This window comes from Dromiciops gliroides, chromosome 2 (genome assembly GCF_019393635.1).
Source record: "Dromiciops gliroides isolate mDroGli1 chromosome 2, mDroGli1.pri, whole genome shotgun sequence".
NCBI lineage: Eukaryota > Metazoa > Chordata > Mammalia > Microbiotheria > Microbiotheriidae > Dromiciops > Dromiciops gliroides.
The window spans coordinates 580,810,350-580,827,644 of record NC_057862.1 but is presented as its reverse complement, the minus strand read 5'-3'; the positions used below and the strand labels follow the sequence as shown (position 1 = coordinate 580,827,644).

Genomic DNA, 17,295 nt, shown 5'->3' with positions numbered 1-17,295 from the left:
AGTTAAAGTGCTTTGCAAACCTTAAAGTGTTATATAAATATTGGTTATTATTATTACCATTACTAATATCTTCATCAGTAATATCATTCGCACGATTCTCATTTGTAAATTCTTCTGAAATTATAGTGTTCTATAACTCACAGTCTAGAATATTAGTATTAAAAGGTCAGCCTTTTCCCCTCCCCCCAGAAAGAAGTTTGGGATTATTAAAATCACTCTGCAAAATATAATTCTTTATGTCTGGAATGTTATCCTTTCTCATCTCCACCCGACAGTATCACTGATTTTCCTTAAAGCATACCTCAGGCTGACTACACTGGTCCTTCCTACATAGTAAGTATTTAATACATACTTATTTACTGATTGACTGACCTCTTTGCTGAAGTAACCTTGTATAGCTTTATAGATACTTTTAAAATTTACATGTGGATGTATTATTTGCTACAGTAGATGATAAGCTTTTTGAGGGCAGGCATGGATTGTTTCATTTTTGAAGCCCAACACAGTAGATAGAGCAGTGGGCTTGGAGTCAGAAAGAATCTCAATTCAAATCCATTCTCAGACTCTTACTAGCTATGTCACCTTGGGCAAGTCAACCTCTGTTTGTCTCAGTTTCTTCATTTGTAAAATGAGGATAATAATAGCACCTACTATCCAAAGTTGTTGTGAGGATCAAGTGAAATAACTGTGAAGTGCTAAGTATAGTGCCTGACAAATTGTAAGTGTGATATAAATGTTGTTGTTCCTTCTTCTTTCTTCCTTTTCTTCCTTCCTTCCTTTCTTTCTTCCTTCCTCTCTCTCTCTCTCTCTCTCTCTCTCTCTCTCTCTCTCTCTCTCTCTCTCTCTCTCTCTCTCTCCTTCTCCTCCTCCTCCTCCCTTCCTCTTCCTTGTCCTCCTCCTTCTTCAGATTATTATATTTCCTCTTTGCCTGACCTATTGCCTCTGGAATTCTCTTATCCTCTCAGGTATTATGAAATTACTGATGATAGAGTAATTCAAGTTAATGAGCATTTGTAAACACCTACTATATACCAGGCATTGTGGATTTCAAAGAAAGGCAAGGAATAGTCCCTGATTTTTAGGAAGTCAGAGTCTAATGAGGCTATGCAAATAACTATGTACAAAAAAGAGATAAATACGATATATTGGAAGGAATTTCAGAGGGAAGGCATTGATATCAACAAGTTAGGGAAGAGTTTCTTGCAGAAGGTAGAACTTTAGCTGAGATCTAAAAGGAGTCAGAAGGTAAAGATGAAGGGAGAGAGAGAGAGAGAGAGAGAGAGAGAGAGAGAGAGAGAGAGAGAGAGAGAGAGAGAGAGAGAGAGAGAGAGAGAGATTGAGATTGATTGATTCATGAAGGAAGGACAGAGCCAGGGGAAATGAATAGGGGAATGGAGTTTCTTGTGTGAGGGATCATCAAAGAGGCCAGTGTCACTGGATCACAGAGCTCTTGAAGGGGAGTAAAGTATAAGAAAGTTTAGAAGGGGATTGATTATAAAGGACTTTAAAAAACAGAGGATTTACTTTTAATCTGGAGGTGTTAAGGAGCCATTGGAGTTTATATAGTAGGGGACTGACATGATCAAATCTGTCCTTAAGGAAGATCAGTTTGATAACTGAATGGAAGATGAACTGGAGTGGGAAAAGACTTGCAGCAGGGAGACCAAACAGAGGTTACTACAAAATCCAGGTGTGAGGTGATTTGGGCCTACACCTGGGTGGTGGCTGTATAAGTGGAGAGATGTACCAAGAGATGGTACAAAGGTAGAAATTACATGATTTGGTCACTAATTAGATGTGGAGGGAGTGAAAGAGAGTGAGGAGTCAAGGATGATACCTAGGTTCTGAACCTGGATGCATGGGAAGAGAGGGCTGTTCATGAAAGTAACAGGGAAGTTGGAAAGAAGGGAGAATTTGCAGTGAGGGAAGATAATAGGTTCTATTTTGGACATGTTGAGTTTAAGATGTCTACAACACATGTAGTTTGAGATGTCCAGTTGGCAATAGGAGATATGAGAAAAGATGGAGGTTAGGAGAGAGGTTATGGATGGATATATAGGGTGGGCCAAAAGTCATGAAGGGGTCTGAGGTTCTAATAATTTTTTGAAAATTATTTTTTCTTTATTTTTGCCATTTATGAGATTTGATTTTTCACATATAATGTACATTCATTTCTGATATATGCTGCATATGATACTATAGTATTGTAAATTAAAAACAAAAAATAAAGGAGTTATTAAATATTCATGACTTTTGACTCACCCTGTATAAATTCAAGCATCACTTGCATAGAACTGATAATTGAATCCATGGGAACTGATGAGGTCTTAACCAAGTGAAATAATATAGAGAGACAAGGGAAGAGAACCTAGAATAGAGCCAGGCGGGACACCCATGCTTATGTGGATAAATATCCAATGAGGAAAACAGAAGGAATGGTCAGACAGGTAGGAGAACCAGGAGAGAGCAGTGTCACTAAAACCTAACTAGAAGAAACTATAAAGGAAGAGAGGGTGATATACAATGTAGATGGATACAAAGAGATCAAGAAGGATGAAGACTGAGAAGACACCATTGGATTTGGCCATGAAGATATTATTGGCAATTTTGGAGAGAGCATTTTCAGGTGAATGATGAGGTCAGAAACCAGACTGCAGAGAATGAAGAAGAGATCTCAAGGAAAGGCAATGAAAGAGTTGGCCTTCCCAAGGAGTTTATCCTTGAAGAGGAGGAGAGAGAGTGGATATAACCCACCAGGAAAATATGGACCAAATGAGGGAGAACAGGAGACATGGGCCTGTTTTTAGGTAATAGGAAAGCAGCCAGTAGATGAAGAGAGATTGAAGATAAGTGAGAAAGAGGGGACGATAGAAGGAGCAATGTATTGGAGATGATGGGATAAATGAGGATGACATGCATGTATAGGGGTTTTTCTTGGCAAGAAAAAGGGCCACTTCTTCATGTGAGACAGAGGTGAAGGATGAGATAGATAGTAGTAAAGGACTTCTGAGTGGTAAGAAAGGAGAATAAGGAGGGGAGAAGAAGCAGCTCTAAATGAATGGCCACACTTTTTTTTTTTCAGTGAAATATGAACCAAAGTTCTCAGCTGGGAGGCTTCATAGAAAGGAAGAACTATGGGATATCTGAGGAGAGATGAAAGGGTGTGGAAAAGCCTTTGTGGTGAATGGGGACAGTGAGGACAGGCAGGTTCTCATGTTGGCTTCAGGGTAGATTTGTCACAGGATGTCAGGCAGCTGTGTGAGATGGTGGTGAGGGAAGAGGCAAGCCAACTACTTTGGAGCTGTAGGATATCAGAGAGGGTACCTAGTGTTAATGGACAAAACCTTTGGTGAAAGGAGTGACAATTCAGCATTTCCATTTGGTTGTAATCTCTTTTAGACTTAGAAAGGAAGTAGAAATCTGGGGGAAATAGAACTAATGAAAATGTGTCACTCAGTTTATCTACATAACCAACATAAGTGCTAAATAATGGGTTGATGGGAAGAGTAAAAGATGGGGAAGGGGAGGGAATTACTAGGAGGACTGAAACAATCCGGGGCTAGTCTCTAGAGCTTCTTGGAGCAGGTGAGACTTGAATAATGTTGAAGGAAGAGAGTCAGCTCTTGGTGACGTCATTTGGTTAACCTCAGAGAGAAGCTCCAACCACATCAAGGAAAAAAATAATTATTTCTGAATGGGTCAAATATGCATTTCTGAGGGAGACTGCTTTTTAGCACCTAATGAATTGTATTAAGTACTTCTATTTGATGCTGCAACCATTGTATTTCTTTTGAAAACCAGTGTTTAAAGATAAAATTGAGAAAGGAGCTACAAAGTTTTTAATGTTTTGGGGTTTTTTCAGAAAGTTCAACAAGCATAACTCAACCACATGTCCAATGATGTGGGAATTCTCTTCAGAGCGAAAAAGGACTTCATCAACTTTCAAAGGAAATGTGGTATTCACAGAGGTCAGAAGAACAACAAGAATACCATAATCCTTCCCCAGAATCCTGCGTAACTGTGGGTGGAAAGGGATAGAGAGTGGTCTTTAGTAACTAAGGAAACTAAGTCTTAACAACACGGACAGGGATGGGGGAAATGAGAAGGAAGAAAGAGAAGGATCAAAGTTGAAAGACACAGCTGATTTGGTCAATTGAATGGAAGAAAAATGTCAGGTTGTTTCTATTATATCATGACTAAAATATTTGGGAGAAAGGTACTCACAAAATTGTGGTTTCTGCTTTCCTTGTCAAATTTATGTGAGGTGTCCAGGGCTACCTTCTGCCTGACTAAACTAAACTACTTGCTCCAGTTTGCTTACCTCAATTTTGTTGTTTTCAACCCATTTGTGGTGGCCAATTAAAACCACCCCTGAAAGAGAATGAGATGGATTTTGCTTTCGCATATAATAAGTAAAGTTAGAACTACTTTGAGGCGGATAACTTCTCTCAACCTTCAGTATTTCAAGCAGATGCCATAAGGAAAGTTGTTTTTCTCTCACAAAGACAAAATTAAAGAGAGAGATTTGATCTGTTAAGAGGTCTTTGAACTTAGAAAGCCCCCCACACACATGTGATCTGAAGAATGGAAACTGGCAAAGGCTGTAGTCAATAGTTTGAATTTAATTGCTTTTGGTATGTATTTGAAAAGAGAAAATATCCCAAGACATTTAACATTAGAAAGTGGCTCAGTTGTATGGCTTACAGAACGATTTTCATGAGAATTTGGCCAAGATATTCAGTATCAATATGTAGTAATGGTTTCAATATGTGGCAGACCAATAAAAACAAAGTCACTGTGACCCTCATTTTGCAGATCTAAAAGGGACAGAGGAACCAGTAGTGATAATTCAATACAGTTTCTGAAGAACTTTGCGACTGTGAAGTCCAACATGCCCCATGCCTGCATGCTACTTTGTGATGCCACTTAGGATTTCAGGGTTCCCTTGACCCCAGGGCAGCTTCAGGTAGATGTAGGACTTCTGAGCAAGTCTGGGTGAGGGAAGTATGAATGAATATGGCAAAGTTAAGCACTTATTTGGAGCAGATGCCTTGAACTAAATATTAAAAAGTATGTATATTCTAAATTCTTCTAGATAAGAATTCTTAACCTGGGGTCCAAATATTTCCTAGATTTTAGGGGGTCTATGAACCTGGGTGGGAAAATATATCTTTATTTTTTACTATTCTTTAACTGAAATTTAGCATTTCCTTAGATTATGAATGTAAGCAGCAAGCCATTATTCTGAAAAGGGGTCCACAGACTTATCACTCACATCAGACTGCCCAAAGGGTCCAAAACACAAGAAAAAGGTTAAAGACACTTGGCCTAGCGCAAGGATTGTGTTGTTCTTCAGTTGTGTCAGACTCTTTGTTTGGGGTTTTCTTGGCAAAGATACTGAAATAGTTTGACATTTCCTTCTTCAGCTCATTTTACAGTTAGGGAAACTGAGGCAAAAAAGGTAAAGTGACTTGCCCAGGGTCACACAACCCTGGGTAAATGTTTCAGGTTGGATTTGAACTCAAGAAGATGAGTCTTCCTAATTCCAAGCCCAGTACTCTATCCACTGAGCCATCTACCTGCCCAATACCAGTAAGAAAAATTAATTCCAAGAAACTGGTACTGACCTGTACACTTGGGAGGATCAGAAACAATAGAGATCTTCCTCTATACCTTTGATTCCAGAGCCACGAGGAGCACGATTATGGGCTTGGACAGGGTTTCCCCCAAAAAAGTCTCCCCAGTGCTCCACAAGACTCACTTTGGACATCCTCATTTTCATCTTGCACTCAACCCATCCCCAAATAGACAGCTCATCTTTCTCCCTAAAACTACTCCTTTTCCCTACCTTCCCTTTCTGTTCATGGTGAGAAACTCTGAGGGTCTTACCCTCCCAGTCTTATTATTTTGTAAAGGCAAACTTGGCCATCTTTTGCCTCAATTCTTCCCTTCCCTTTAACTACTGAATGGGTGTTGCCTCAGACAAACTGGGACCTGAGAAAGACCCTAGCTTAAAACGGCCAAGGTCTCCCACTGCATCCAGGGCCAATGCCAGTTGTTCTGACCTAAGTCTTGCCACTGGACTCAGATGACTCTGGAGGAGAGAGTGAGGCTAATGATTCTGTACACTCAAATCCAATTCATTTGCAAGTCAAGACATCACCCTCTTGATGTTATCGGTCCTCTTCAAGAGTGAAGAACAAACAGCAACAATTCTATTCATGGTAGTAGCATCAACTCATCTACCAAGTCACCCTGACTTGAAACCCTGCTTTTGGTTCATCACTGACTTCCTCCTCTTCCTTGTTTATTCTATCTCTATAATGTCTTGCATCCATCCTCTTCTCTCTATTTACATTGTCACCACTGAACTTCAGGCTCTTTTTGCATGTGTTTTAAATCATTGTTGTTAAATTCAAACAGAATCAGATCCTTGCTGGTTGACCTAGAAACCCACTAATTAACATTATCTATGTTGTACTGTATTTTTATTTATTTTATTAAATATTTCCCAATTGCATTTTATTCTGTTTCCAGCAATTAGGAATGTTGCTGGCTTCATGTTGGACACTTCTGGTCTAGACAATCAACAAAGTGATAAATCAAGCCCTGATTTGTAGCATGTGCTGATTTCTGAGGTATAAATACTCATACTGAAAAACTTAACAATCAACTCCACACACCCTACTTTTAGAGGAAGTAGAGTGTAGTGCAGTGGTGTCAAACTTAAATGAAAATGGATCCTTGGGGATTATTAGAAAACCACAAATTAACAGGATCTATATTGCATTTTTTTTTGGTTAAACATTTCCCAACTACATTTGAATCTGGTTTATCAATCATTGGAGTTTTGCTGCTGGGGAATTTTGACTCCTCTGCTACATCACTTGAAAGGAAAGGCCTGTTGCTTACCTTGATTCCACTCTCTGCCCTCTCTAACCCATCCCTTCCTCAGCTGCCAAAACAATATTCCAAAGGCATGGGTTTGATCCTGTCTCTCTCAATCCTTATTTTGCCTGACCTTTCTGCGGCCTTTGGAGCTGTTGTTCACTTTCTTCTCCTTAATACTCTCTTCTCTCTAGGTTTTCAGGACACTGCTTTTTCCCGAGTCTTCTCCTACCTATCTGACTGCTCTTTCTCCATCTTCTTTGCTGGATCTTCCTCCAAATCATGCCTTCTAACCATAGATGTTCCTTAGGGTTGTGTCCTGGGCCCTCTTCTCTTCTCCCTTTATACCACTTCAGTCGGTGACTCCGTCAGCTATGGTGGATTTAATTACTGTCTCTGTGCCAATGATTTTCAAATCTATCTATCCTGTCCCAATTTCTCTGCTGACCTCCAATCTTATATCTCCAACTGCCTTTCACACATCTTGAACTGGATAGCCAGCAGACATCTTGAATTCAGTATGTCCAAAATGTAACTCATTATTTTCCCCCAAAACCTTTTCCCCAGTCTACCTTCCCTATTACTTACTGAAGAAGGAAAAGCCATCTTCCCAGTCCCTCAGGCTTGCTTGCAACTTACAAGTCGTTCTGGATTCTTCATTATCTCTCCCCCTTCCTGTCCAATCTGTTACCAGGGTATATTGATTTCACCTTTGCAACATCTCTTGAATATACCCCCTCTTCTGACACTGCCACCACTCTGGGGCAGGCCCTCATCACCTCATGTCTGGACTATTGAAATAACCTGCCAGTGGGCCTGCTTGCTTCTATTCTCCCCCCTCTCCAATACATTTTCCATCCAGCCACGAAAATGATTTTCTTAAACCACAATTGAACATAATAGATTTGCAGTTTCATGTACAATTATTCCCCCCACCCCCACCCTATTATAGTATGGAGATGCTTGTTTTATTTCTTAAGTTCAGAATAAAATAAATTAAATTAAAAAAAACCCACAGGTCTGATCACATCACCCTCCCTTCTCCCCTACTTCATAAACTTCTGGGGTTTCCTATTGCTTCCAGGAGCAAATACAAAATACTCTGTTTGGCATTCAAAACCCTTTATAATCTAGCAATCCCCTATCTTTCCAGTCTTCTTAAGCCTTACTCCCCAACACATACTCGTTGATCCAGTGACATTGGCCTCTTCACTGTTCCACGAAAAACTGCTCGACCTCTGGTTTCCAGGAATTCTCTCTGGTTGTCTCCCTTCCTTGGAATGCTCTCCCTCCTCTGTGATGGCTATTGACTTCCCTGGCTTTCTTTTAGTCCCAGGCAAAATCTTATCTTCTACAGGAATCCCTCTCCAAACCCTCTAAATTCCTGTGCTCTCCCTCTGTTAATTATTTCCTATTAATTCTGTACACAGCTTGCTTTGTATATATTTGTTTACATGTTGTCTCTCCAGTTAGATTGTGAGCTACTTGAGGACAGGGACTATCTTTTGTTTCTTTTTGTATCTCTAGTGTTTAGTATAGTATTTGGCATAAAATAGGCACTTAACAAATGCTTATTGATTGAGTGCTCAAAAACATTCAGTGGCTCTCAAGTTCCCCTAGTATAAAATATAAAGTCCTTACCCCAACATTAAGGCTTTCCATAGTCAAGGTCCAATGTACTTCTTCATTCCACACTTTTCCCTTTCTCTTGCTTTATATTCCATCCCCAAAGCATCTTGAGCTCTTTTCTCTGTCCCCATCCTTATATAACTGGCCTTATACTTATCTTTTGTATGTGCATTTTTCAGTTCACCCCCCACCCAGGGCAGCAATACGATGGAATGAAAGCTTTGTGAGGGCAAGGAGTATGCCATTTTGGTTTTGTATCCTCAGCATCTTTCTGAATGGTTGTTGCATGGAATTGATGTTGTTATATGGCCACATTTTGTCATTTCTATCTCTACAACATCTCTTACACATGTCCCCTCTTCACCAAGAACAGAGCTACCACCCTAGTTCAGGCCCTCATCACCTGTTACCTGTTAGCCTTCTAATTGGTCTTCCCACCTCTTCTCTTCTCCCCATTCCAACCCATCCTTCACAAAGACACCAGTGTGCTTTTCTTAAAGCACAATCTCTCCCACCTCCAACCTCCTCAAAAATTCAAATGCTTCCTTATTATCAATGGGACCAAATAGAAACTGCTGTGGTTGGGCATTGGAAGCTCTTCACAACGTAGTCTCATCCAATTTGCCCAGTCTTCTTCAACAATTCTTCCTTTCATACTCTACCATCCAACCACACTGGCCTTCTTGCTGTTGCCTTTGCACTGTGTCTAAAGTGGTTTTCCTCACTTCTGTCTCTGCAATCATTGGTTTCTTTCAAGATTCAGTTTAATTGTCATCTTCTGTATGAAGCCTTTCTTGCCCATTACCTGGCTCCTTCATGCTCTCTTTCTCAGCTACCTTGAATTTATTTTTGTATTTATTGTGTATATTCAAATGTAAAATCCTTACAAGTTAAGACTTGTGCTTTTGTTTTTGTATCCCCAGCATTTAACATAGTGCCTGGCACATAGCAGGTACTTAATAAATGCTTGTTTATTGCTTTAGCTTTTAGAGTCCTGATGTTTATAGCTTTAGCTTTTAGAGTCCTGATAAGTCAGCCTTGGTTAATCACGGATGTCCTTCTTTGGAAGTAAAGTGAAGTATAATAGAAGTAGCTACAAATGGGAATCAGGAAATCTGGTTTCTTGTGTTGACTTTGCCACTGACCATATGATCTTAGATAATTCTTTTACTCTCTCTGGGCTTCAGTTTCCTCATCTGTAAAAATAGGTGTGTATATAATTCCTTATTTTGTGTTCTACTTTATATATGGAAATGCTAATTTTATTGAGTGTTTGTTAATTTCAGAATTACTACTACTACTACAACTACTACTACTACTACTACTACTACTACTACTACTACTACCACCACCACCACTGCTGCTGCCACCACCACCACTACTACTACTACTACAACTACTACTACCACCACTGCTGCTGCCACCACCACCACTACTACTACCACCACCTCTGCTGCTGCCACCACCACCACTACTACTACTACTACTACCACCACTGCTGCTGCCACTGCCACCACCACTACTACTACCACCACCGCTGCTGCCACCACCACCACTACTACTACTACTACCACCACCACTGCCGCTGCCACCACCACCACTACTACTACTACTACTACCACCACTGCTGCTGCCACTGCCACCACCACCACTACTACTACTACCACCACCACCACCACCACTATTACTATTCACTAGCTACCCAACATTTACATAATTCTTTAAGGTTTTCTGAATGCTTTATAAATATTATCTCATTTTGTCCTCACAACAACCCTGACAGGTAGGAGGTGTTATTATCTGCATTTTATACATGAGGAAAACTAAGGCAGATGAAGTTAAGTGATTTGCCCAGGGTCATACAGATAATAAGCACCTGAGGCCAAATTTGAATGTAAGACTTTCCAACTTCAGGTCAGGTCCACTGTGCTATCTACCTATCTCTAATCAAAGAAATGGTTGGTTATGGATTTATCTGTGTACCTGTGCTTTTCCTTAGCAGAATGCAAGCTAGCAGGCAGGGATGGTTTCCTTTTTGTCTATATCCCTTGCACCTGGCATATGGTAAGTACTCAATAAGTGTATGTTTAATTGAATCTTGAGGGCTCTTTCCAACCCTAAAATTTTATGAAATTCCAGTACTCAAGTTATCCACTATGATAATTAAAGACTGCACTGTTTTGGATGTTAATCAAGGTAAAACTCTGACAGATAGGAAACAACTATGCTGTTTTTAACAAGCAAAAGGATGATAATAAGGACAGAAATAGCAAACATATTTATGTTAATTGGATCAACTGTGGGTCAACTTCTGAAGCTCAGAGATACTCACAAATCCAAATAGATGCCAATATCTGAGACTGTGCATTTGGCCTTCAGCTGTCAGATCCACTTTGGGGTTTATATGTAGATTTATACTTATTGCATTCTACATTGGGTACAAATTGTCTTAGTCAATCTATTTATTCGATATGTGCTGATCCATTCTAGCTATTTATTAGGTTATACGTTCCTTGAGTCAGAAGCTATAACTCCATTAAATCACACAAATGCCATAGTGTCTAGGATAATGAGCCTCAGTTTCCTGATCTGTAAAACAGGGTTTCTAATACATGCTCTGTCTGCTTCCTAGAGTCATTGTAAGGAAAGCTTTGTAAACCTTCAAGTGCTATTTGACTGTGATTTGTTATTATTAGTATTACAGTCTGGAAATTAGAGGGAATTCTTGATAAATATCAGAATGAATGAATGAATGAATGAACACACCAATCGACAAGTCCGGGCTTTCCCCCAAAGGGGCCTGCAGTTCCAGTGATAGATATTGGACTAGATCCCCTTTCTAAATATTGCCATTGGTTATGTTGCATTTATTTTCGTATTATTCCAAGCTCCTTGGGTCTCTCTTTTATTTTTCCTTCCCACAGAGCTGCTGACCAGTTCTAAAGCAACACCACGCTTACATTTTTGTAGATTAGTTTGAGGCAGTTGGCAGTAGATCAGACGTCTCTTTTCTGCCAAGATTCACACATTTTCTGCGTTATCACCTGGATGTCCCATTGAACTTGATCACATGACATCTCATGTGCAGAAGTCAGGCACAATGGAAAGAGTACTCATGGGGGAAGCGTCAGGCAGCTCAAGTACTAGTCCCAGGAGTCCTAGTGGGGTCACTAACTGGCTGTGTGACCTCTGTTGAGTTGCTTCTTCTTAGTTTGCTCAACCATAAAAGGACACAAAAGACAAGCAAATAAGTAAGCCAGGCTACAAAAAACCCCCCACAATCTTGGGCTGGGTTAAAGGAGACATAGCTTCTAGGAATAAGGAAGTGATGATCCAACTGTTCTCTGTCCTCTTCAGCTCACATCTGGAGAGCCATGTTTGGTTATGGGCCCTATATTATTGATAAACTGGAAGCCATCCAGAGAAGGGCAACCCAGATCATTGATAACTTCAAGTTCATGCTTTATATAGATTTGTCAAAGGGCCTAGGGCTATTTACTTGGAAAAAGGAAGAATTAGGTGAAAACTTGTAGCTACCTTTAAGTATCTAAAGTGTTGTCATATGAAAAGGGAGGAAACTGTCTGTCTTTGGACCCTTGTCTTAGAGGGTGGAACTAGGAGTAATTGATGGAATGAATAACTGAAAAAATATTTATTAAGTATTTACTATGTATCAAATACTGTCTACAGGTGGGGATACAAATAGGAAAGATAATCCTTGACCTCAAGGAGTTTACATTCTAATAAGGCAGGGATTCTTTAATCATTTTTATGTCATAGAATTTTTTTTTTTAGTGAGGCAATTTCTTGCCCAGGCTCACACAGCTAATAAGTATTAAGTGTCTGAGGTCGGATTTGAACTCAGGTCCTCCTGAATCCAGGGCCGGTGCTCTATCTACTGCACCATCTAGCTGCCCCCATAGACTTTTTTTTTTGTAGGGCAATGAGGGTTAAGTGACTTGCCCAGGGTCACACAGCTAGTGTCAAGTGTCTGAAGCCAGATTTGAATTCAGGTCCTCCTGAATTCAGGGCTGGTGCTTTATCTACTGTGCCACCTAGCTGCCCTGTCATAGACTCTTTTGGCCATCTGGTGAAGCCTATACACTCCTTCTCAGAATAATGTTTTTAAATACAGAAAATAAAATACACAGGTTTACAAAGGAAGCAAATTATATTGAAATAGTTACTTAAAAATGAGTCCATACTCCCTAGGTTAAGGAATTCCTATAGTAGGGGTGGTAATTTCAGGCAGCTAGATGTTGCAGTAGATTAAATGCCAGGCCTGGAGTCAGGAAGATTTGAGTTCAAATCCAGCCTCAGACAGTTACTTAGCTATGTGACCCTGTGCAACTCACTTAACATGGTTTGCCTCAGTTTCTCATCTGTGAGATGATTTGGAGAAGAAAATGGCAAAACATTCCAATAACTTTACCAAGAAAACCTCAAGTGGGTTCACAAAGTATCCCCAATGGACCAATGAAGAAGTCCATTGAAATGCTCTTTCCAGAGGCAATGGCAGTGTTGGTTTGATTCCAGTTCTCAGAGCAAAGGGTAGGAAGTGAGCAGCCCAGTGACAGGCACGGCCCCCAGGGAACAGGGTGTTCAGAGCAGAGTGGCTGACTTAGCTCCTCCTGCGATTAGTGTTTGCAGGCTGGAGAGAGATGAATTTCATTTTGACTCAAAGACAAATTTCCTAACCAATCTGTTTAAAAATTGAGATGGGCTGCTTTTCAAAGTAGTGGGTTCTCTGTCACTGGAGGTTCTCAGTCACAACCAGAGGCTGGGTGGCTACTTGTAGAATTTGTTGTAGGAGAAATTCCTATTCAAGTATGGCTTGGACTAAATGACTTCTGATTCTTTCTAACTCTGAGATTCTACGATTCCTTAAGTGTTGGAGGCCTACTAGGAATTCCAAGAGGAATGGCTGTTGCACGATAATCAGCAGTGAATATCTTCTGGATTTGATCAGTGGCCTTTTGAGAAGAACACCAAGTAATACCACCCCCTATGTAATATATGGGAGATTGGATTTAAAAGGCCATCATTCTTCAACTGGAATCCAGAATATAACATAATTAATTGCAGGTTTGATATCTGGAGGCATATTGTTTATACTACTCTTTACAGGCTTGCTTGTGGTTTTTTTTCTTGTTCTTATGTTTTCTTGGAGGTTATGGATTACTTCCATAGTGAGACTTGTTAGCTCCTTGAAGGCAGGAACCATATTTTCTGTGTCTTTGATATTCTCCAAAATGCCCAAATGAGTTTTGCATTCCACTACTTCATCCAAAAAGTGACCAGTAAGGGCTTGATCACCAGCTTACTGATGTGATAATTTTTTTTTTCATTTTTTTCTTTCTTTCTTTTCTTTTTTTTGCTGGGCAATGGGGGTTAAGTGACTTGCCCAGGGTCACACAGCTAGTAAGTGTCAAGTGTCTGAGGCCAGATTTGAACTCAGGTACTCCTGAATCCAGGGCTGGTGCTTTATCCACTGCGCCACCTAGTGATAATGTTTGCAAGATGTTTTGATGGTAGGCCAGATCACAGCTCAGAGCACACACATCATATCTCTTTCAGGTATTGGTAACTTCTACTAACTACGAGAGCACTTTTTTTTTGTTTGTTTTTGTTTTTCAGTGAGGCAATTGGGGTTAAGTGACTTGCCCAGGGTCACAACAGCTAGTAAGTGTTAAGTGTCTGAGACTGGATTTGAACTCAGGTACTCCTGACTCTAGGACCAGTGCTCTATCCACTGTGCCACCTAGCTGCCCCTGAGAGCACTTTTTAAGGATGAGACCAGAGTTATCTTGGAAGGGGGTAAGAACTAGGATGGCCATTTTGCAATTTTATGATGTAAATGAGTACATAATTTTAGCAAGATGGTGGATTGGTCACTTTCTACAAATCTCTTCAATATCACCTCCCCAAAGAATTATGTACCAGATATAAAATGATCATAACTAAATGCACAGAAGAAGACAGAATCCTTGACATCATTAAATCCTTTACAGAGAGAACTTTAATACTTAGAATGAAATCTCCCACCAGCCCCAATGCCCCCAAGGAAGTGAGCACAAGAAAATTCACAGGGTTATGCCTGAGTCCTCTCTTGGGATCTTCCATTACTATAGTTGCTCTGCCTGGACACCCTCTAACTCCTCTACCCTGGAAGAAGTGGTAGATGCTGATTCTGTCTAGCCATATAAAGGAAAGGAGGGGAGTTATGTAGGAACTGGGGTTTTAGTACAGGAGACTTGCTAGGCCTGAAGGAAAGGAGACTAGAAATCATCAGGGGTTGGTTTTATCCCCTAAGATACTACTCAAGATAAGGACCCAGGCCAGCAAATGCTATCATCCCCAAATCTGAGGATCTGATGCAGCCTTGTAACCTAATCTCACCAGTGAAAGGAAAGGAGGCAGAAAGTGAGTTATAAGGAAGACAGGAAAAAAAGTTGAAACACCAAATACATCAAGAGAATAAGACCTCAATAAACCCCCAGCATCCAAGGAGATAAATCAATAGAGAGAATGCTAAAAACAGAAGGAATAAAACTTTAAATAGGACATGAAGCTCTCAACATTTCCATAGGGCAGAAAGATTTGGAGGCTCTTAGTGCACTGAAGAGATGAAGTTTAAGAAGATATAAATGCTATAGTGAGAAGCATCAGGGAATAGTTAATAGAATGCTGCACTTAGTCAGGAAATCCTGGGTTCAAATCCTTTGCTACTAAGTAGCTATGTGACAGTGGTCAAGTCAAAGGATGGAAGATTTTAGAGCTGGATGGGAACTTAGAGGTCATCTTATTTACCTTAATTTTACAGATGAGAAAAAAGAAGCCCCAAAAGACCAACTGACTTGCCCATGAACAAGTCATAACCTCTCTGAGCTTCAGTTTCCTCACTGTCAAATGAGTATAGTTTATATATGTATATATATGTATATATACATTTATACATATACATACAACACACATATACTATATATGTGTCTATATACTTGCATGCACATGCATATACATACACATATATTACTTTGGGGTTGTGGAGTTTAAATAGAATAACATCTTATTAAGTGTTCTGCAAACTTTAAAGCACTCTATAAAAATCAGCAATTATGATTATTATTTCTACAGGTAAGAATTTGCTGTATTCTCCATACATAGGGACATATTACACTAATTCCTACAAAGTATCAATTCTGCCTGTGTTTTTTTTATATAAATCCTCTATTCTTATAAAAAGGCACAGAAACAACACTTTTTAGTGCAACACTCATTCTAATGTCTAACAAGATAGTTGTTTCCTCTCAGCTTGTGTTTGGGGAAAAGGGTTTGCGGTATTTGCACGATCCAAACTAGATACATTGTCAGCTGTTTCCCTCGGTTTACTACCATGTTCTGAACTTTTTCCAACCCAGCAGTAGTGAACAGTGTATCTAGTTCATCTTGTGTGAAGAAGTAAACTCTGGTACCATGACCTCTCACATAAAAATTTTCAGACAAACATCGACCTGTTTTGAATTGGAGTTGAGCCATATCATAATGGCCATAATCTGGCAAGAGAATCATCCCTCCTGGTTTCAAAAGATAGCTCAGTCGGTTGATGGCATTCTGCATCTTGTCTGGGAGGATTGATGAAAGGACAAAGATGAGAATAATGATATCAAGACTCTCCCTGAGTATCAGGTAACTCTTATCCTCATCACACAGATGATGAACAAAGGCAAAACATCGAGAAGGATCATAGTCTGAATTTGTCTGGACAAGATCTACAGCTGTGGTAGAAAAGTCACAGCAATATACAAAGAGTCCTGGGTCATTGTTAGTATGTAAAATTGGAAAGACTGTGTTTCCCACACCACAGCCAACCTCTAGCATTCAGTAGGTGGCAGAGGCACCTGGAAAGCTGTCAGTATTTATATCCAGATGACAGAGTTTTTGAGTTGCCTCCTCTGTGGGGTGCTTCTGATCCTTCTGATCCAGGCTGTGTGAAGAGGCCTTGTGCTTCTCTTGAGTATTAGATCCTATTTCTCTAAGTCCATCTTCACAACCTCTGTGTTCAGTTATTTCATGGCTCTTCAGGTTACTTTGGTTCTGGTAAGGGGTCAGTTCAGGAAATTCAGTAAAAAGCCAGTGTCTATCTTTGAACAACCCATTTTCATGGATTTTGTAGAAGTTGTTCCAGTATTCATGTGCATTGACTTCATACTCAACTTGCTTTTCGGGCGGTACCTGCTGGGTGCTGTTCTCCCAGACTCTCCTCTCAGCCGCAGCCTCCTGCTCTTCGGACCACTCCACATTGTCCCAGGCATTATGGTGAAAAACACAGGCTGGATCGTTCAAGAACCAAGTGCCAAACTGTACTCTCTTCCTGCCGGTAGGAGCAGAAACATCTCCTGGACAAGAGTCAGCCATGATCCTGCCTTTGCCCTTAACAAAATGCTTCAGATGGGAACTGTATTTCAAGGCAACCCTTTCAATACTCTTTCAATTCTTCTGATTCAAATAGGTCAGAAACCCTCAATTAGGAGCTAATAGTCTTTAAGACTTCTTTAATAACTGTCACTGTTTTTCATTTTCCTCAATTTAACAAACACTTATTAAAGCCCTGCTGTATACAAAATACCGGGAATGTGAAGATAAAAATGAAATAATACCTATCCTCTAGGAGATTACATTGTACACTTAATAAGAAGGGGTGTCTTGGAACCCAAGCCAGTCCACAGGCCATAGGAATCACAACTCAAAAAACGTGGTGTGTCTTATTGAGGCTGAGGT

At 40.1% G+C, this 17,295-nt stretch overlaps 1 pseudogene; it reads right to left on the bottom strand.

Moving 5' to 3' along the window:
* Positions 1–15,824: 15,824 nt before the first annotated feature.
* On the bottom strand, positions 15,825–16,932 carry LOC122743938 (annotated as a pseudogene).
* Positions 16,933–17,295: the final 363 nt, after the last annotated feature.